Source organism: Hoplias malabaricus, chromosome 9 (genome assembly GCF_029633855.1).
Source record: "Hoplias malabaricus isolate fHopMal1 chromosome 9, fHopMal1.hap1, whole genome shotgun sequence".
Classification (NCBI taxonomy): domain Eukaryota; kingdom Metazoa; phylum Chordata; class Actinopteri; order Characiformes; family Erythrinidae; genus Hoplias; species Hoplias malabaricus.
In genome coordinates, this window is record NC_089808.1 from 11808888 (window position 1) to 11831403 (window position 22516).

The 22516-nt window shown below is 39.3% G+C and overlaps 1 protein-coding gene and 1 pseudogene across 4 annotated transcripts in view; both read left to right on the top strand.

The window, feature by feature from the left end:
* Positions 1-22516, top strand: part of dnajb6b (DnaJ heat shock protein family (Hsp40) member B6b) — a 77470-nt gene that overhangs the window by 45552 nt on the left and 9402 nt on the right. The window lies entirely within an intron of this gene.
* Positions 3097-3229, top strand: LOC136707919 (U2 spliceosomal RNA; annotated as a pseudogene).

A 22516-nucleotide genomic window follows, 5' to 3' on the forward strand; every position in this document is an offset into this window, starting at 1 on the left:
AGCAAAAATGAATGTTGAGGTTTCCCTAACCATAACTATATCTATTTCCAAATATTGTCTAAAATCTGACACAAAATATACAGCTTTTTCATTCATGAAAGTTCGGCTGTGCCATCTTACATCTAGGCAGTTTTCTTGTGTGTGTGTGTGTGTGTGTGTATAAATTATTGGCACCCCTGTTTAAGATGTGTTAAAAGTTTAAAATTATTATTTTTTTTAATTAATTATTATTTTTTTATTTATTACAGAAGAATAATCTCACACTGAAAATTATAGAAAAATGTAACTTTTAACTCAAGTGAATTAAAAACAAAAACATCCCTGACTAAGAAATGATTATTTTACGTAAAATTGCCTGTTCCACAATTATTGCCACCCCTAACAGTTTCTAGAAAATAAATGTAATTTAACCATTTCTGTTTTTCCACTGTAGTTTATAAAGTTGATCAGTGTCTCTAATTAGTAATTCACCACTTCCTGTTTCCCTGGGGTATAAATATAACGTGACACAGAGGCCCATTTCTCTTATCCATGCTTCAGACCTGCTAACAAGACAAAGATTTTTTGCAATAAACATTAGACGTGGGTCTGGTGTATCACTAAGGATGAGTATGTGGAAAAATACATGCCCACTGAAGTATGGGGGAGGATCAGTGATGCTCTGGGCCTCTTTTTCTTCCAAAGTCCCTGGGAACCTTGTAAGGATACATGAGATCATGAACTCTTTAAAATAACAGGACATTTTAAATCAGAATCTGGTGACCTCTGCCCAAAAGTGTGTGTCTTTCAGCAAGATAATGACCCTAAACATGTGGCCAAATCTACACAAAAATGATTCACAAGGCACAAAATCAAGCTCCACTCATGGCCATCTCAGTCCCCAGACCTCAACCCAATTGAGAATCTGTGTATTCTCCCAACTTGTGAAATGTTATAGGAGAAGATCAAGTGCTGTGTTGTTGGCAAAAGGGGGTTATATAAAGTATTAACATCAAGGGTGTCAATAATTGTGGCACACGATTTCATGTAAAAGAATTATTTCTTAATGTGGGATTTTTTCCCACTTAATAAATGCATTTGTATTAAAGGTTGGATTTTTCTCTTTTTTCCCCTTATATCATTAAAAAAAGAATGTTTCAGAAGCCTAAGAACACATCTTAAACAGGGGTGACAATAATTGTGAAGGGTGCTGTATATATAAAGTTCTCCCAGGAATTGTACTGGACCTGGAGCATGTGATTTCCAGAATATAATACTAGGGGGTTGAGCAGGTAATTGCCTGGATATAGTAGTGTGTGTGGAGCAGATAATTTCCTGGCTATACAGATGCATCTCAATAAATTAGAATATCATCAAAAAAGTTAATTTATTTCTGTGATTCAATTCAAAAAGTCAAACCCATATTATATAGACTCATTACTAACAGAATGGTCTATTTCAAACATTTTTCTTTTAATGATAATAATGGCTTACAGCCAATGAAAAACCCAAAAGTCATTATCTCAGAAAATTTGAAAAATCAACACAACACAACTTCAAAGGTTTCCTAAGACTTTATAATCGTCTCTTAGTCTGGTTCAATAGGCTGACAGACTGACAGATGTCCAGAGATTAGCCATTGAAACCCTTCTGTTGTATCCAAGCATATTAATAGAAAGTTGAGTGGAAGAAAAAAGGTGCACAAGCAACAAGGAAAATCGCAGCATTAAAAGGATTGTCAAGAAAAGGCCTTTCAAAAATTCAGGGGAGATTAACAAGGAGTGGACTGCTGCAGGAGTCAGTGCGTCAAGAGCCACCACACACAGAGGCATCCAGGACATGGTCAACAACTGTCTCAGTCCTTGTGTCAAGTCACTCATGACCCAGAGACAACGGCAGAAGTCTTACCTGGGCCAAGGAGAAAAAGGACTGGACTGTTGCTCTGTGTCCAAAGTCTTGTTTTCAGATGAAAGTAAATGTTGCATTTCATTTGGAAATCAAGGTCCCAGAGTCTGGTGGAAGAGTGGAGAGGCACACAATCGAAGCTGCTTGAAGTTTCCACAATCAGTGATGGTTTGGGGAGCCATGTCATCTGCTGGTGTTGGTCCACTGTGTTAGATCAAGTCCAAAGTCAGCTCAGCCGTCTCCCAGGAAATTATAGAGCACTTCATGGTTCCCTCTGCTGACAAGCAATGTCCACACTGCCAAAAGTTCCAACACCTGGTTTAATAACCACAATATCACTGAACTTGACTGGCCAGCACACTCACCTGACTTAAACCCCATAGAGAATCTATGGGTTATTGTCAAAATGAGACACACCAGACCCAACAATGCAGAAGAGCTGAAGGTCGTATCAAAGCAACCTGGGTTTCCATAACACCTCAGCAGTGCCACAGGCTGATCATCGTCATGCCACACAACGTTGATGCAGTAATTCATGCATAAAGAGCCCCAACCAAGTATTGAGTGCATATACAGTACATACTTTTCCATAGGCCAACATTCCTGTATTGAAAATACTTTTTTAAATAGGTCTTATATAATATTTAAATGATCTGAGATAATGACTTTTGGGTTTTAATTGGCTGTAAGCCATAATCATCAACATTAAATTAAACAAAAGCTTGAAATAGATCACTCTGTAATAAATCTGTATAATGAGTTTCACTTTTTAAATTACTGAAATGAATTTACTTTTTGATGATAATCTAATAATTTATTGATATTCCTCTGCAGTACTCTGCATGGATCAGTTAATTTCCTGGATATAGCACTGTATGTGGAGCAGGTAATTTCCTGAATGTAGTACTGTGTGGAGCAGCTCATTTCTTCGATGTAGTAGTTTGTTGAGCAGGTAATTGCCTGGATATAGCATTGGGGTAAGAGCAGGTTTCCTTGGAATTGTACTGAATCTCAAGCATGTATTTTCTTGGATATTATGCCGCATCAGGAGCATATGGGTCTCAAACATATGATTTCTGGGGTATAGTATTTTGTCTGGTACAAGTAATTTCTGAGGGATTGTATTAGGCTTTGTGCTGTTAATTTCCCAAGGGTCTTGTGTAGGTGTTTTTTTTTTCAGTACTGTAATTTGGATCTTGTTTACAAAAATCAATCGCTTCTCAGCCTTTTGGCTATGATCAAGTGTAGTGTCTGTTCAAATCAAATTAATAACAGATTATATAAATTGATTTTCTGTGCAGGGCAAAAGAAATAGGCTTGCTCTTGCTCCATTCATCGACCCTAATGGCCTAATGATTAAGGAAGTCGGCTTGGGACTGGACTGGCACTGGCTTAATGCCTGTGACTGGCAGGAAAATTGAGAGAGGGAGTGAGAAGGCCCAGCAATGTGCTCCTCCTCCTCCTCCTATCCCTGGCAGAGGTGCCCTTGAGCATAGGTCCTAACCCCCAACTGCTCTAGTGTACGTGTACCTGTTTTCATGTGAGTTAAATGTGAAAAACACATTTTGATGTACACTGTACATTAACCATAAACGTATGTTTTACGAGTAAAAATCCTCTCCACCATTTCTAATCACCTCCGACCAGCCTCAAATGTGTCAGGGCAGTTGAAACATCATTGGTCTTGTACAGGTAATATCCCAGGTCCTGTACAGGTTCTTATCCATTTCCCAGGTATTAAACATCATCGCTGAATTCCTTCATGATATCAACAAATTTTGGACCTGCATTAGTGAATACAATGTGACATAGTGAAAATGTGATTCCTTTACTATCTATTTTAAAAGAGTAGAAAGATCACGACTACTGTCTAAATCTATCAACATATTTCTTTGAAATATATGAATAGAATTAGCCATTAACCCACCTTTTGCCCTTAGTGTGTTTCAAACGCTTCAAGAAAATATGCGGTGGTGTCAGAAAGACATACATTGTTATGTAACAGGCATTGGTATGTGCTCACTCTTACGAAGGTGATAAAAGTCATGTTGGTACATGAGAGGATTAAGAAACCTCTTACTGGTTTATTGTCGTTTTACTATAGCCACAAAAATAATACTGAAATTACAAAACTACTGATGCAGATACAAAAGTGTTCAAAATGTTTTTGCGTGTGAGAGAAAGAGATTCAAGAACACATTAATGCCCCTGTTAAGTCCAAGGTCTACCCCCTCGAAAAATATCCAGGCAAGTGTACTTCTGTGGTCAGAAACTAACCACTGCTGAAGGACTAAAGGAGTAGCTTAAAGGAACACTAGGTAAGATTTGGTGTTTCTGCTCCTGTGCTCTCCACCCACAGCTGCAGAGTGTAATTGACATTTACAGCACTGTCCTACAACCTACCTGTTTCCTACCCTCACCTGGATGTTACATAGTGCAGTTTCTACAGTGCTGAGCTTAGAATAGCAACATAGACTCTGTTATCATTGTTACGGGTCAGTGTAGTTTGACAATGATTTTGAAGCCTAATGTTCCTTTAAAGGAAGTAGACCAAAAAAGAATATGTGCATTAGAACATTAACTTTGGACGCATACAATCGAATAATAGCCAATAGCTCTTTGGTTTTGTACCTGTGTTCACCTGTGTATATCGCTGAATTGTCCTGAAACTAATGGATGTGGTGATCATTTTAATGGGTGCATATACTAAATAGAACACATTTTAAACTCACTAAATAAATGTGTAAATGAGGAACTGGGACTCATTTTGAGTTGAAAGAAAGGAAGGGTCATCTTTGACTTTAAAAAGTTTTATTTTTTTTATTTATATATATATATATATATATATATATATATATATATATATATATATATATATATATATATATATATATATGGGCAGCACGGTGGCGCAGCAGGTAGTGTCGCAGTCACACAGCTCCAGATGACTGTCTGTGAGGAGTTGGTGTGTTCTCCCCGTGTCCGCGTGGGTTTCCTCCGGGTGCTCCGGTTTTCTCCCACAGTCCACAAACACACGTTGCAGGTGGATTGGCGACTCGAAAGTGTCCGTAGGTGTGAGTGTGTGAGTGAATGTGTGTGTGTCTGTGTTGCCCTGTGAAGGACTGGCGCCAGGGTGTATTCCCGCCTTGCGCCCAATGATTCCAGGTAGGCTCTGGGCCCACTGCGACCCTAAATTGGATAAGCGGTTACAGATAATGAATGAAAAGGATGAATGAATATTATATATATTCTATGTATATTATATATACATAGAATGCTAAGAGAATACAGGAGTGATATTAGTATAGTACGTGTGTGGGGTAAAAACCAAATTGGCACATGAACTATGTGCATTAAGGTGTGCAATGTATCAAAATGAGCTTGGTGTGAGCGCATGTGGGTGTACGTGTGTGTGTGTGTTTGAGAGGAGACGAAGCCACAAATACTTCTGGCTGCTAGGTGCAATCTTTGCCAGTGATTTATGGCAGTTTATTATCTATCACAAGTAGCTGTCTGGGCTGGATATTCATATTATTCTTGGTATGTGTGTGTGAGAGAGGGAGGGTAAGGGAGATCCCTGATGCTGGCTGTATTTGTGTGCGCGTGTGTGTGGGTGTGTTCGTGATGAAACATGGATTACATTTTTCTGATGACAGTGCATTTCGTAGCGACAGTTAACAAAACAAAGTGGAGTAAATTAACTTTCTCAAAACACTAGTGAGGCTTAATTTGCTCCATGATTGGTTCATAAACATTCACACCAGGATCTAACAAAATAGAACCTCCTCCAGGAGAAATCTGCTGGGTAGAGTTCTGGGATTGGTTTCCGAAAACATTCGTAACTCTAAGCACTTCATAAACCTGTACTTAAGAACATTCTTAAAATTACATGCATTTCCAGAAGCTTTAACTAACTAACATTGTACTTAAACTCATCTGTAAATTAAGATTATTCTGGCTCATTCGCCACTCACTTATCTTGAGATTTTGGTGTCTTTCTTCCACAAAGATAGTGGCCAGTATTTTCGTATTTAAAAAAAAAAGTTTGTATATAAAAAAAAACTTTAAAAAAAAGAATGAGTGGGAGAAGAGGGTTGCATTGACAATCCAACACAATGGGCAGCACTTTGAACACATTTTATAAGTGGTCAGAAGCTTGTAAATAACTCATGAAAAAATAAAGATACGTTAAAACCAAGCAAACCAATGTTTTTCTTGTGAAATTCCCAATAAGTTTGATGTGTCACATGACCCTCTTCCCATTGAAAAAACAAAAGTTGGATCCAAAATGGCCGACTTCAAAATGGCCACCATGGTCACCAGCCATCTTGAAAAGTTTCCCACAAAAATGTGCCACAAACAGGAAATAAATATCACCAACCATTCCCATTTTATTAAGGTGTATCCATATAAGTAGCCCACCCTGTACATTCAATAACAACAAAAATCTAACCTAGTCAAAGTTACAGGAGTGCATAGCTGAACAAGATTGCATTCCTCTAACACAGGCTTATTAGCCTCATATTAGCACAGACCAGACAGAAGTTTACATTTAAAGGGGAAAAATACATAAACAAATATGTACTTTGTACAAAAATACAAAAACATTGCACTTTGTGTAGAAAACATTGTACATTGTTCATTGATGGTATTATTGAACTGTGTAAACTTCAAACTGGAGAATAGTGATAAAGTGCTCAGGCTCAGGCAAAGATTATTGAACAAGAATTAGTAGCATTAAGACAGAGGATGTGAGTGGAATAATTAATAATAGTACTGAGTTCAAACAGTGAGTGTGTTTAGAAGTTGAACAGTTCTGATAGGCCATCACGTTGTGCTTTATTGGAGTTAAGTATTAGGCGTCCTACGGAGGTGGATATGAGTTCTCTGTATTACGTCATTGTGTATGTTCAAGACTTTAACCGTCCTGATAGGCCTTTGTGCTAAACAGAGCTGAGCAGTCTAATGGCCTGTGAAAGGCTCTTGCTCAGTCTGGCAGTCTTACACCGCATGCTGTGGTAGCATTTGCCAGAGGGCAGAAGTCTGAACAGTCCATGAGCTGGGTGGGTGAGATCCCTGGCTATTTGGTGGCCTTGCTGTGGCATCATGACAGATACAGGTCTTGTATGGACGGAAGTGAGGTTCTGATGATTTTTTCTGCTGTCCTCACCACTTTGAAGTGATTTCTGGTCTGAGGCGGTGTAACTGCCATACCAGACTGGGAGGCTGCTGGGATGTGAGGATATGAGGGGGGAGATTTTTTCTTCTCATCCTTCACAGGACGTGAAAGAACCGTTGTGTGTGGTCCACATCAGGTCATCCGTAACAGGCGGCCTCAGTATCTTGATGCTTTTCACAGACTCCACAGTGTTGCCAAGGATTGTAAGTGGAGTATGTCATGTGCTTTCACCTGAAGTTGACTACCACTAGCTTGATTTACATAGGTGACACAAACTGCAAGCTGGAGAATAAACTGTTTGTTTCTATAAAGTGCTGCAGCTGTTTATTTACATATTGTTTTTAAATAAATATTGTTTGTTTACACCTGTTTATTCTTAAACCAAAGAAGGAGAGAAAATACTGGTGGAGAGTCGGATGCAACTGTCAAAACATTTTGTCTCACAGAGTTAAGGTAAAACAATGAACATCGATTCATTGTTATGTGGAAAAAAATGTCTCATCATATTAATTACACTCTAGGGCCAAACGTGTGAATTGAATCACTGTAAACTCCAGCAGTTGTTGACACAGTCCTCAATAAGACACATTTCATTTTCAAAAATGTATAATTAAAAAGAAAAGCATTGCTAATAAAATTGATCACTTTAGAGCAGCCGCACACACAAGTCTGAGGTCACATGTCCCATGCCAAATTTGGACTAGAGGGGTATAATGCCCATCACTGGAATGTGGAGCAGAGAACTCCATCCATCACCATTGGGACAGGCTGGTGGTTCAAAACTAATCATCTGATTTATAATACAGGTCTATACCTACTTAAAGTGTCTTCTTAGAAACTTACATTACATTGAGATTCTCATTGAAGAAACACCCATTGAAAGAAAATATTACATTGCAACAAAAAGACTAAACTTTAATGGGATTACTATTAATTAATAGTTATTAATACTATTAATAACTCATTTTTTCAGTTCACCCTACCCTTCTCTCCCACACTTGGGTCTCCAATACATATTCATATCACATGACCCTCATATCAGTATGAATATCTGAATGAAACTACTGTTGCAACTGTTCCGCTGAAGCCCTCAAACTACACTTAAAGGGAACATTAATATTTCTGTAAAACTGCTGTCCTCACACCAAAACAAACCATTCCCTCCTGTTTGTTTTCATTCAGAAGCTCTACATCACTTAAGGTCAAATGGTATGTTTGAGAAAGAAATCTGCTCTATCATTGTTTGTTGTTTAACTTGTCTGTGAATGTTCATTTACTGTTTACATTACCACAGTAACTTATTTTTTTCAAGCTGTTCATTTTGTAGCACTTTTGGTATGTGTTTAATTTCATGGAAAGTTAGTGGTCGTAGTCTATTTCACCTTAAGTAATACATTTGAAAGGGCAAAAATAAGTCAGTGTTTCCCACCTATGGAGCAGGAATAGAGCAACAACCTCAACTCTTTTCATGCTTTTCAATGTTTGTAAGTTTCAGGACCATCTAAATGTTTCTAGCTGCGGCTTCGTGGCTCAGCTAGCGTTGCACGGAGAGAAAGCAAGAGTCATTTCGGGCCGAGTCACTTAGTTTCTTTCCCATTTTTCGAGCCACTTTGAACAACAACAATGTCAACAATACGTTTAAATCAAGTAGTAGGTATTCTTATTTACCACATAACAACATACTTCGTAGGACGATATTATTCGTAAACAAGCTTTAGATATGTTATTTAATCACATACTAACGTTATCAAATCAAATCAAATCAAATTTATTTATATAGCGCTTTTCACAACTGATGTTGTCACAAAGCAGCTTCACAGAATTCCAGTAAGACAAAGATTTGACATGAAATGTAAAAACAAAATGTAAAACCCTCAAGTGAGCAAGCCAGGGGCGATAGTGGCAAGGAAAAACTCCCCCAGCTGAGGAAGAAACCTTGGGAGGAACCAAGGCTCACAAGGGGTGACCCATCCTCCTCTGGTCAATCTACTGGTAATAATAGATAGTAGTCCGTGAGAACTTCAGTGTACATTGGTTATTTGTCCAAAACTTTGTAAACTCTCCTTATAATTACAGAATTTATCTATTTTAAAGGGGACATATTATGAAAGATAATTACTTTTTGAGTGCACATTAATATCGGAATCATAATTAGAACTGGTTAAAAATCAGTAACAATACAGTGCAGACATTTTAGGATTGCCCCACCCCTTTGTCTGAGTCTCTCCAATAATAGTGGTGAATCTGTGTTTTTGTTAGAGCACAAAGACAGGTTTAAATGGATTAATACAAAAAACGTACATGGAGAAACAGGTTTAGTGATTATAAATATAAATGTGGCAAAAACGAGAGAAAAAAAGAAAGTGAACCAAGCAAAATTGATTAAAAACCAGAGCATCTACTTCTTAGGTGCTAAAATTGGCTCTTTGGAAAAGGGCATTAACATTAACATCCCAAATTGTGTCCACACCTATGTGTACTTCGTTATTCCAAATATTAGTCTTTGTAATTGCACTGCCAAGGGTTTGCGGCACGTGTACACTCTTGACTTGTGTATGCTGAGGAATGCCTTCAGTGATGATGTGTTTATTTTCTTCAAGTTCTAACACATTTTTCAGAGAGACAGTGATGATGTTGATTGTGTCAGACACAGCAGTGCTGCTGAGGTTTTTAAGCACTGTGTACACTCACTGGCCACACTCTGTTAGACACACCTACATTGTTTGTCCACCGTGTAAAGTCAGAGACTCTGGTCCTTCATCAGTGAACACTGGAAGCTGTTTGCTGGATATTTTTGGCTCATGGATGATTTTTAGTCCAGCAGTGACACTGAGAAGTCCAAAAACTCCAGCAGCACTGCTGTGTCTGATCCACTCGTGCCAGTACCACACACACAAACACACCACCACAGCCTCAGTGTTACTGTGGCTTTGAGAATGATCCACTACCCAAATCATACCGGGTTCTTTGAGGGTCCTGTGAGAGGATTCTGGAGGATTCTTGGACCTTGTCTAGGGCTTATTTTTCAGTCTAATTTTAAACATTACTTGGTTAATGATAACACTCGAATTCAAATACAGAAAAGCAGGTATAACCTAGTTAAAATCTAAATAAAGGAAGGTCCTTTTTTTGTGAGTAATTATGGATATAGGCCACATCTCCATCCAGCTTTCAGTGGGTGGAACAGATTACCTTCATCCATTTACAACACTGTGTCTCCCTCTGCAGGCCATCGACATTACACACAGCCCTTTCTGCAGAATTATTTTATGGTTTACTTTCTTTCTAATTCCCAGGGTTTTACCTTTTCATTTCCCTGTTTTATTGTGGCCATTATTCTTTCTTTTTTCACAATTAAAACCATGCCATTTTAAAACCCCACACATAAAAGATGTCTGTGGAACTAAAAAAACACAAAACAATGTTTATACATTATAAAAAGGTTAATGTTGTTTTTTTTTGCACTTTCTTGAGCTTTTTAAAACTACTAATGTGCCTTTAGTTTGAGTTATATATTAGTGAGCTAAAGACTACTTCTTACGGTTGCATTTTAGTCATTCATGAGCTACTGATTCAGATTTTATGCTTAATGATGCTATGTCTCTTTATCATTTCTTAAGTATTAACATGTTATTTTAGACACAAACTATTTATTATTTTAATCTTTTGGGAATGGTGTGTGGATTGGTTCCCTTAGTCAGGACTAAAGCAGAAAAACTTTTGCAGCATTTTAGTCCTGGATCACTTTACATTCAAAATAGGCACAGTCAGGGAGATCAACGATCAGCCATAACATTATAACCACCCCCCTTTTTTTCTACACTCACTGCACTCCATTTTATCAGATGCATTGGCCATAAAGGAGCACTTTGTAGTTCTACATTCACAGACTGTAATACACCCATTGCTCTGAATACTTTCTTTAAAAAAACAAACAAACAAAAAATACTTTCTCTCTGTTCTTAAATGTTCAGGACCCCCACAGAGCAGGTATGATTTTGGTGGTGGATCATTCTCTGCACTGCAGTGACACTGACATGGTGGTGTGTTAGTATGTGTTGCACTGTTATGAGTGGATCAGACACAGCAGTGCTTCTGGAGTTTATAAACCCGTCAGTTTGACTGCTGGAATAGTCCACAAGTACTGGTAATAGTACTGTGTCCACTGATAAAGGACAAGAGAATGACCAACACAAACTGCAACACAGATGAGCTACTGTCTACAAGGTGAACCAATGAGGTAGGTAGGAATGGTATCTAACAGAGTGGACAGTGAGTGGGCACTGTGCTTAAAAACTCCAGCAGCACTGCTGTGTCTTATTCATTTGTACTAGCACAATACACACGAACACACCACCACCACAGGTTTTATTTAATTATTTAATTATTTATTTATTTATTTTTAATGGAGCTCCAGAATAATTGTGATGCTCTACTGATGTTCAACCTTAAAAATAAAGGTGCTAAAAAGGTTTCTTTGAGCAATGCCATAGAAGAACCACTTTGGTTCCATTAAGAACCATTTTTAAGAGACGTGAGAGTTTGAAGAACTTTTAAATTGGTAAAGAAGCTTTACATCAAGTAAAGTTTCTTTTAACAAAGATTCTTCACACTCTCACATTGCATATTCTTCTATGGCGTCGTTCCAGGAACCCTTTGTACCACCTTTATATTTTAAAGTGTGTAACAGGGAGAACAGAGCCCTTTTTATTTGTTGCTACTCTGGACTTACTATAGCACTACAGAAACTGCTCTATGTCATTTTTGGTGGTGGGTAAAATTCCACCACCTCACTCCCTCCCCTTCCACACTGAATTCAGTACAGTTCTGTAAAAATGATTTACACTAGGGGGCGCCCCAGGAGCAAAAAAAAAAAAACCCTAATCTCACCTAGTGTTCCTTTAAAGTTTGGGGCAGTGTTCACAATTATAGAGAGGAATTAGTGCCAAATTAAAAAGCAGTAACTGCAATAGGACAACGTGAAATGCAATCTGCACACATCATTGCTTTTCCAAACGAACATGAAGAATACGTGCCAAAATTAAAAGCAAAACTACTATTATATTGTTTTCATGTTCTTTGACATCTTTGCTGAACAACAATACACGAGGATTTTCATTTTAAAAATTACATGCTGAATTAGTATCAAAATTGAATACAATATCCTTGAAATTTTAATCAGTACACAACTGTATTACATCATGAGATACTTAAAAAAATAATTAAAATTGCATTAATTTGTGGTTTAAAAATGCAGTCAGCTCAACTGTACTGTGTTCCACTGTGTGGCTCTTTGAACTTGCCAAAGCAAAATGTAAAGCAGGGATTCCATTTCAGTTGAGAGCAGCGCTGTGTTCGTGCCACAACTGAAAAGCAATCATTATCCAATCACAGTCCTCTAAAAAATTTGGGGCGTGGTTCTTCAATGCTTCTAGTCTGTGGTTCATTGAGGCCAGGGACGTATCTAATGTGGTATTTATCTATAAAGAGTTACTTTCATTCTTAAATCAGTCAGCTTTATTGTCATCACAGAATGAAAGGTACTTTTTCCAGGACACGGCGCTAATATTAGTTCTGTCTAAAAGCAGCTGTAAATTCCCAGCTCTGACCTGCTGTTCTCAGCGCCGCCGCAAAACAAACCCCTGTAGGAGGGACTGAGACTCCATTGGCCACAGCACTGAACGAAGGACAGCCAACTCTGGCTGCTCATTGGCTTAAAAGTGACGGCCAATCAGAAGCGCGTTCTCTGTTTGTCGACACTCTTTGGGGCAGACAATGCTCTGTTCACAGCAAGAGTTTCGGTATATCAGCAAAGTAAACAAGAGATAATGAATAGGAGTCGATTCTCAAAGATTCGATTCTTCATGTGTCTGGTATTTAAGCTCTTGATTTCGACTCAGTGTTGATTTGAGATTGTCATATAAAGTTGTGGCTGCTGTAGTGTTGGTTTTATATATTATATTGTATTGTAGTATTAGCTATTTTAACGATTAAGTGTGCAAATTCATAGCTTGTGGCTCCTGGTAGTAATGTGTTGTATTTTTCTGGCTCTTTGTTTCTGATAGGTTGGCCACCCCTGCCCTACAATGACACAAATACTCAGACATATCTGATAGACTGACTTTTTACTTTTTGACAAATTTGTTAGCACAGCTTTTTCTTTTAACCATAACCTTACAAAAAAAAAAAAAAAAAAAAAAATATATATATATATATATATATATATATATATATATATATATATATATATATGACATCCTCGGATTACTGAACGCCACAGAGGGTGTACTCTATTATACTGGTCAGACCTTTATAAAAAATTAAGTATTTATATATAAATGTATAAAATAATAATAATAATAATAATAATAATGTTACACTCAAATAGTGCCTTTCATAAACCCAAGGACGCTTTACAATAAATGGAAGAAAATAATGTAGAGAAAAGGTAGGATATTAGTCTAGTTCCAAGCAAAGTCTTGCTCCTTTATCAATATTATTTATGTTGATAAAATGTGGTGCTTGCTTTTAGAAACGTTTTTTAACCACCATTAGACTTTACTGTCAGTTCCTGTATTAAAGACTCACTTGAATATCATTTCAATATACTGCTTCAATTTTGTAATTTCGTATGAACTAAAACTCAAACACGCCTTCCACATATAATAAACTGTCAGGAACTGACGCGCTAAGATGAAAGTGTCAAATATTTAGCTTCTACCCATTGCAGGTGTTCGTATGCCCATGCCGCCATTTTGCGTTTTGAAACCCTAAATATGCCTCACCCTGTAACAAGCGTTTTACACGCTCCCTACACATGCATACCCAAGGGTTTTAAGAGAGCTGCTAAAGCACTCTCAATTATCAAAATACATGAGATATTATAGACGAGACTTTGTTCAGCAACCAACTCGAAACTCTTAGTTCTTTTGTTTACACTAAGTATGCAGCATTTGTTACGTACGTTTTGAACAGAACTACACAGAATGTCTCATACTCCTCTTTTCCACTAGAGGGCGACTCTTCATTACAGTGACTGAATCCTACACGGAAAAAAGAGTGAATATTTAACCTCAAATACCAGAGAATAAGTCATAACCTGTACTCATTTGGGTTTTTCTGACACGAACTTCTTTCACTGAACAAATTGACTCAGGTGTAGTGTTTAGACACCACCCCCAACCCCCTTCCAGTAAATGTCAGGTTCCCCCACACACACTCTATAAAAGGCTTTATAAACACAGGTCCTCTAATCCCACCTGGAGCTCATTGCATATCATTAGAGTGAGTCAGAGGCCTTAAAATACCTAGCTGGAAAGTCATATTCAAGGACTAATTCTCACTTTTGCACTCCACGCTGCTTTAAGGACTGGAGATTAAAGTTCACTTCCCCCAGTCCACCCACACAAAGCCCCCCTCTCCCTAATTAAGGGCAAGGCCGGTGCATTATTGATGAAGACACAGCATTTAAAGTGCACTGCTGCTCTGCTCCTGAGCTTCATGAGGAAGACTCTCTATATCTGAACTCGTTCTGACTGCCTTCATTGTTCGTCCCCTGGCACCCTGGGGCCTCATTTCAGTGGAGAGAAAGGTCAACTGCCCTATTGGAGTACTCTCTAACTTTATTTAGCTCTAAGAGCTCCAGCCACCTTCTTCCTAGTGTAGACACATGATGAATTCATTATTCTGTGTTAGGAAAGTGTCAAGGTACAAGGTTCTGTTCAACAACATTTTTTTTTCAACAATATGCTTATATCTATAACAATATCCTTAAAGTCTAAAGCCATTTTTACATATGAAGTCCTGAAAATGTCCAAAGAGTCAGGTCCAGACATTTTTTGAGCTACCCATTAATACAGCCAGAGATTTTCTGTGTCAGATGCGATGTCACAGATCTCTCTTTTGCATTGACTATAAAATACTCCTCTTAGCTTATAAATCTATAAATGTTTTAGGCCTGCAGTATCTTACTGAACTTCTCATTCTTGTATACCATGTAGACTTCGTTCACAAGATTCCCATCTACTCTTATTCTCTACTCTTATTAAGAAAAACACCTCAGGAGGAAGAGCCTTTTCTCACAAAGATACTCAACTCTGGAATAGCCTCTGGTTACTGTTCAGGGCTCAGACACACTCTCCATCTTCAAATCTAGATTGAAAACTAACATTTTCACACAGACCTGTGGTTAATCACTCACTTTCAGGTTACTCTTTCTCTACTGGTGTTAGAACTGGTTTTCATATTATCACTACTTTGTATTAACCCTGTCATACAACCATAGCTACAGCTTTTTTAGTTAGCTTTCTGGTAACCGCCTACCCGCTGTCTGTTGCTGGGTTCTCTTGCCTGACCCGTGGAAGCTTTTTTGCAGGACAGCTTTGCCCATGTTTTACCATGAACCTACTAACCTCTTTATTATTATTTTTATTTTTATGTTTCCCCTTTGTCTGGTTTTCTTTCTCCTGTCTCTCTCATGCTTTGTGATGTCCTGCTGCTCTCCAGGTGTTGCCCTGATCCAGCCCCTGACCCTGTGTGTCCTGTACAAGATCCTGGCCTTGTCTCACCTACAGTATCACGCTTGGCTATGCATGGCTATGCTGTTTTATCTCAAATTAACTCTGCACCTACTTTTACCTCCCACAGAATCACTGACCACCTCCTCATACTCATATCACCAATATTTTACCTTCACATTACTATAACCCATTTATCTGTCATCAGTTCAGTTTTACTTCTGTTCTTTTATCTGTTGTGCTCTCCTGTGTTGACCCGAGGAGGATGGGTTCCCCCATATGAGTCTTGGTTCCTTCCAAGGTTATTTATTTTAAAAATAGTAATTCATATTAAACAAACCAAAATAAAATGACAAATCATATTTACAGTGGATTTATAATGAGTGACATGCCTTAGTTTATATGCTTGCTGCCATGCCCCCACTTGCAATACATCCACGCCCCTCAATTTGGAACCACTGTTGTAGAGTGTGCAGGAGGCAAAACATGAACTCACTGTGAATTCTCTGGAACATTACCGGCTCTGTTCACACATTGGCTCAATTGGGCATTACCTGGACTTGGTACTAGGGGGCTGGCACTAACTAAAACAGAATTACTCCTTCAGGTGAATTCTGGAAAAATTCTGGGTGTGGAAAGGGTTTAATTGTGTTCAACATATGTCCAAAAGTTAGTTAGATCACCTCAGTTTAAGGTGCCCAATTGTATCCACGGTTTGTATAATCTCAAAAGAAAAGTACTGTCTGTACCATGGTCTAGACATTATTACCCACCTATGGAGTAGGAATAATGCAATACCCTCTTCTTGGTTAGTGCATTTCAACATTCGGAGTTCTCTCCATTGTCTAATAAACTCCAGATGCCTTTTCTCTGCCATGAGCAGAGACAGAGAAAGCCTACCCAAACAAGACACTATGTTTTTTACCGAAACTGGGGTTTGGTAAACACAGTAGACCAGTTTCCAATGCACAAACAGACTGGAGAGCTAGCAAATAGTGAAGAAACATCCTCAGAATTTTGTGAACGTGACCTTTAATACCTGACCTCACTAATGTCCTCACAGCATTCTACATTTCATGTATTTCTATGTTAAAACAGGGATGTTAGCCCATGCTACCAGACTGACTGCTGCTGTTATTGTTGCGGGAAGCTGCTGAAGGTGGCAGACAGGCAGAAAGCATATATCTGGTCCAGTTCCCGTTTGGATTTATGAAAGATGATGTTGATAAATGTGATGGTATAGCAGAGCAGGGGATGGAGTTGGGAGGGTTGAAAACTTCCGCTCGTCTCTGGGGGTCCGGCATGTGTCTGATGGTATCAGCCAGCAAGGACAGGAGGAGCGCTGGCCTGCGGGGTCCTTTATATTAAAGATGGAGGGAGGTGTCTTCCTGCTCCGTGCTGCTGTTTCTGGAGGCTGCTTGATGCTTGGCAGACTCTAAGATTCTACCTGAGGCTGTTTCCAGGGTGTACTGCTCTCTCCTGTGGTTTGCTGGTGTTTTGCTGTTGTATTGTGGAGTGTTACTTGGATATTTGAAGCTGGAATTAATTTTTTACAAAACTTCACTCATTCTTGTCTGATGGCCTGAGGGTTTTTCTTCTGCAGTCGCTCTTGCAGCGACTTTAAAATCCCATTAAAATCCCACTGTTCTTCTGCACCATGCCCGGAATTAACTGTTTGAGATGTAAACACAGTCATTCAGAGAGGTTTGAAATGAAAAGCTCTGTTCTAAAGCATTGCTCAGAATTGTTCATAGTGCTGCTGACTGAAATAAGACATTTGAAGAATTGAATCCCTTTAAAAGTTACACCACATGTCCAAAGGTTTTAGGCAACCATTTTAATGAGTGAATAAGTGAATGAGTGAACATTCGTATAGCAAAGCATGAAATAAATTGAGATGCTCTAAAACAGCTGTACATGAGCTTAATTGGGGTTACCATACGTTCTCTTTTTGCCTAAGTCCTATTTTGTTAATTTAAGTCCTAAAAATGCATCCGGCCACGATTTCTAATCGCCAAAGGTTACATTATCCAGTTCAGGGTCCAGAGTCTACCCGGAATCACTGGGCACAAGGCGGGAACACACCCTGGAGGGGGCGCAATTCCTTCACAGGGCGACACACACACACACATTCACCCACACCTATGGACACTTTTGAGTTGCCAATCCACCTACCAACATGCGTTTTTTGACTGGGGAGGAAACTGGAGCACCTGGAGGAAACCCACGCGGACACAGGGAGAACACACCAAACTCTTCACAGACAGTCACCAGGAGCGGGACTCGAACCCACAACTTCCAGTTTGTTCTCCTTGTGTCTGCGTGGGGTTCCTCCGGGTGCTCTGGTTTCCTCCCATGGTACAAAAACACTCATTGTTAGGTGGATTGGTGACTCAAAAAGTGTCTATGTGTGAGTGTGTGTCACCCTGCGAAGGACTGAAGCCCCCTCTAGGATGTATTCCCGCCTTGCGCCCAGTGATTCAGAGTAGGCTCTGGACCCTGAACTGGATAAGCGGTTACAGACAATGAATGAATGAAATCAGCCCCTGCTTGAATATAGAAAATGGAGCAATGGTAAACCTGTGCAATGTTGTGAAGTTAGGCAAAGATGTTTGTGTTTCTACATTTTCAGCCTGAATTAAAGCACCTCTTTGATCAGTCACTGAAGAAAAGCTTTGTTAGTATTAAAAGACGTTTTTTCCCTTTTTTAATTAGTGTTCTTTAATTACATTTTTTTGGGGAGGGTTAAAAATGTTTATTTATTTAATATGCAAAAGTAATTAATTGATAATGGATTATGCTGACTTTTCTTGCAAAATTTTTGGTTATTTATTTATTCATTTCTTTCTTTATTTAAATCCCAAGACTTATCGCCCTGGTAACCACTTTTTTTAATGCAGGAAAATATTGATGGGTAAATAACAAAAATAATTATATTTATTATAAAGCTGAAATGATTTAAATAGCAAGCATAAGGCATTTTTGTCTTTCAGTCTCACTCTCTTTCTCTGTCTGCCTCTATACCTGTTTTTTTCTCTTCTCTCCATCTCCTCTTTCGCTTTCTACATGTCTTTGGCTCTTTCACTCTACTTCTGTCCCTTCTCTCTCTCTATCTCTCTTTCTCTCTCCCAATTTTCCCCTGTCAACCTCTGCCTTTCTTTCTTTTTCTCTCTGTCTCTGTGTACACTGTCTCCTCCAGATTTAACCAGGGCCATACCATCTTTTCACAGATGAATAAACTGTTTCCTATTCAGAGCAAGGTGAGGAGAAGCAGAAGGAGAAGGCCCCTAAGCAGCCACATATCAACTTTAAGAATGTTTATGATCATTTATGATCAAGCCTCTGATCTCAGACGCTTGTCAGAACAAGGACCAGTGCTGATACCTGGAAAGAACAAAATGTACACAGCAGCTAGTCAGTGCTCATACCTAGAAACAAAGGAGCTAAGCGCAGTATAGGTGCAAGTCATGTCGAGCTGTACTGAGGGGCTGGTCCGTTCTTGGCTTTGTAGGCAAGCATTAGAGCTTTAAACCTGATTCGGGCAGCTACAGGAAGCCAATGAAGAGAACGCAGTAGTGAAGTAATGTGGGTGAACTTTGGAAGATTAAAGACAAACCTTGCAGCTGCATTCTGGATCAGCTGAAGGGGCCTGATGACCCGCAGAGGAAGACCAGCCAGGAGTGAGTAGTACTCAAGCCTTGAAATGACTAGAGACTGGACAAGCATCTGGGCAGCCTCCTGGGAAAGAATGGGTCAGATCCGCCGGATGTTGTACAGTGCATGAATGAGTCAGGTTCACGATACGTGTTGCAAAATATAGCTGGTCATCCAGACTCACACCAAAGCTCCTTGCATCTCCAGACAGAACGATTAAGGAGTTCTCAAATGAGATAGCAAGATTTCAGTGAGGACCAGCCATTCCAGGGGTGAAAAGCAGCTCAGTCTTGCTAGGTTTGAGCTTCAGGTGGTAAGCTGTCACCCAGGAAGCAATGTCAGTCAGACACGATGAGATTTGACAGGAAACCTGAGTGTCAGATGATGGGAAGGAAAGCATTAGTTGACTGTCATCAGCATAACAGTGGCAAGAGAATATCACCAAAAGAATAGTGAAAAGAGAAGAGGACCCAGCACAGTAGCTGCTACAAGGACAGTTTCGGTTGAGTGTGCCAGTTAGAAGTCAGACTGGTTGGGGTCCTGGAGTTGGTCCTGGGTGAGATAGTGGGAAAATTGATTATAGACTGCACGTTCAAGAATTTTGGAGAGGAAAGGAAGGAGTGATACCGGTCTGTAGTTGCTGAAGTCTGAGGAGTCCAGAGTGCACAAGAGAGGGCAACTGAATGGACAGAAGGTTAAAAAAGTAAGGATACTATTCCAAGGTAGGAGAGCCCTGTCTTTGTGTTGAAGGTGAATGTGGAGGGTCCACCTAGATACCTTCTGCAGACAGACCCCACCTCTTTATATTTGTCAAGTGGCTAGATAGGCCAACCCCAGCAATTCACACCTTGACCTAACACAAAACCACACGTGAAACTAGAAATTACAGTTAACTCTAGGTGAGACAGGACAACAATACAGCCACTAACAAAGACTAAGCCAAAGGAAATACAAACTCTAAGTCTGTCTTACCAGCAGAAGGAGAAATCCCAGTCAGAACCTACAATGTGGGGAAATGCTGTTCTCTCATTTGTTTACATTCAGAAGCATTTCAAAGTGAAATGATATATTTAAGGGGAAAAATGACTGATGATTGTACGTGGCTGAAGTTTAACTTGTCAGTGAGCTTTTTCCTCACTGTTTGAATTACCACAGAAGCTCATTTGTAACTCGGGTTGTTTAGTTTTGTAGCATTTTAAGTCTGTGTTTACTTTCATGCAGTTAGCACTCTCCTGAATTTGGAGACGTTTATACCTTAACTAATCTGAAACAAGAAAAATAAGTCAACATTACCCACCTGTGGAGCAGGAATAGAGCAATATCAATTTTGGTTTATCAACTTTTGCAATTTTGTCTGTTGTCGAATAAAAAAACCCTGGTGCCTTTTCCCTGTCGTGAGCATAGAAAATGAAAGACTAGCATTTGCCAAAATATCACTTAGACAAACCATAGTCCTTCTGGGAAAAACGTTCTGTACAGTGAAACCAAAATAGAGCTTTTGGCAGTGCAGACCAATAAGATAATAAACAATAAACACCCAGCCTACGGGTGGAGGATCCATAATGTTGTGGGTATTTCAGTAAGACAATGTCCCAAAACACATACAGACATAAAGAAAGAAAAAAAAATGGACAGTATCAAATTACTCAGCAGTGAAATCTGGGCCTCTGTTGTTGCTACTCCAGGCCTAGCACTGCAGGAACCACACTATGTAACTTTTAGAGAATTTCAAGGCAGTTGTAGGGGAGCCTAGGAGTAAACACACCAAATCCAGCCTAGTATTGTTAGTATTTTTAAATAACTTTCATATTCAAATAATCTGAAAATCAGAATTTGTTGCATTTATGTTTATTTCTGATAATATCCAAAATTTTAAATTATATTCAATTCTTGAAATTCAAGAGGGGACTGTAGATGCTGTGATTTGTTTGGAAATATATACAAATATATCTAAAAGTGTGTGTGTGTATTTGTAAGGATGGATGCACCTTCAGTAATAGACAGTGGATTTGCTGGGGTCGCCGTGGTGACCTCATGGTAATAAGCCGTCTATTTATCCGCGGGGGAAATTGAGTCTTGCCAGGTTGCCTTTGTCTCTGTTTGACGAGGCTCATTACATTCGTGGGCTCTTTCTCCCCAACCCCCTCCACAGCCTCTTATCTTCCACTCTCTCTCACTCTCTCCCTCCCTCTTTCCTCTATCTCATTCTCTTGTTTTCTTTTTTTTCTCATTCACTCCCCTCTCTTGTGTTGTTTTATATGCCTTATTTCTTTTTTTTCTCTTCCCTATCTTTCAGCTCCTCTCTTATTTTCTTGGCTCTACTCCCCTAAGCGTTCTCTTTCTCTGTCTGTCTCTCTATCTCTCGCTATCTAACAGTGATTATAGTCCCCACCATACTGATAGCAGGCCTGATGGCTGCTGGTTAGAAGCTGTTTGGGCCTGTTTCTGAAAGAACACCTGTGTGGTCACAGTTGGTTTAATGGAAAAAAAAACTGCTGAAAATCTAGATTTCCACTATTTATCCCAACACTCTTCACAAACATAGTCAATCAGACAAGTTAACTTTACTGAAACCAGACTGCTAATGTAGGTAATGTAGGCCCTCATAGGCTGGGAGTTTTAAAGGAAAAAACTGGCTTCATCCTCTCTGGGTGGGTAGGACAGAGAAGGGATGGGTAAACATAGCATGTATAGGTGTTTTTTGCCCTGTTAATTTAATATTAAGTTATTTAACATCTATACACCTGTGTAAATGTTGCAGTGCCCCGAGCCATCCTATTCTGAGCTTGTGAAGAGTGGGGAAAAGTGGCCAACACATGTCATGCTTAACACAGCCCCAGATAACAAACAAACAGAAAACCTTCCTGTTTTATTTCATTTTATTTATTTATATAACATTCTGTAAATGACCATATCTCTCCACTCAGCAATAACACTTTATTTGAGGCTCTGTTTCTTTCCAGAGCTTCTTTAGCTTGACATGCCCACCTATTATTATTTATTTTTATCCATCCATCCATTCATTATCTGTAAGCGCTTATCCAGTTCAGGGTCACGGTTGGTCCAGAGCCTACCTGGAATCATTTATTATGTAAGGCAGGAATACACCCTGGAGGGGGCGCCAGTCCTTCACAGGGCAATACACACACTCACACATTCACTCACACACTCACACCTACGGACACTTTTGAGTTGCCAATCCACCTACCAATGTGTGTTTTTGGACCGTGGGAGGAAACCGGAGCACCCGGAGGAAACCCACACGGACATGGGGAGAACACAC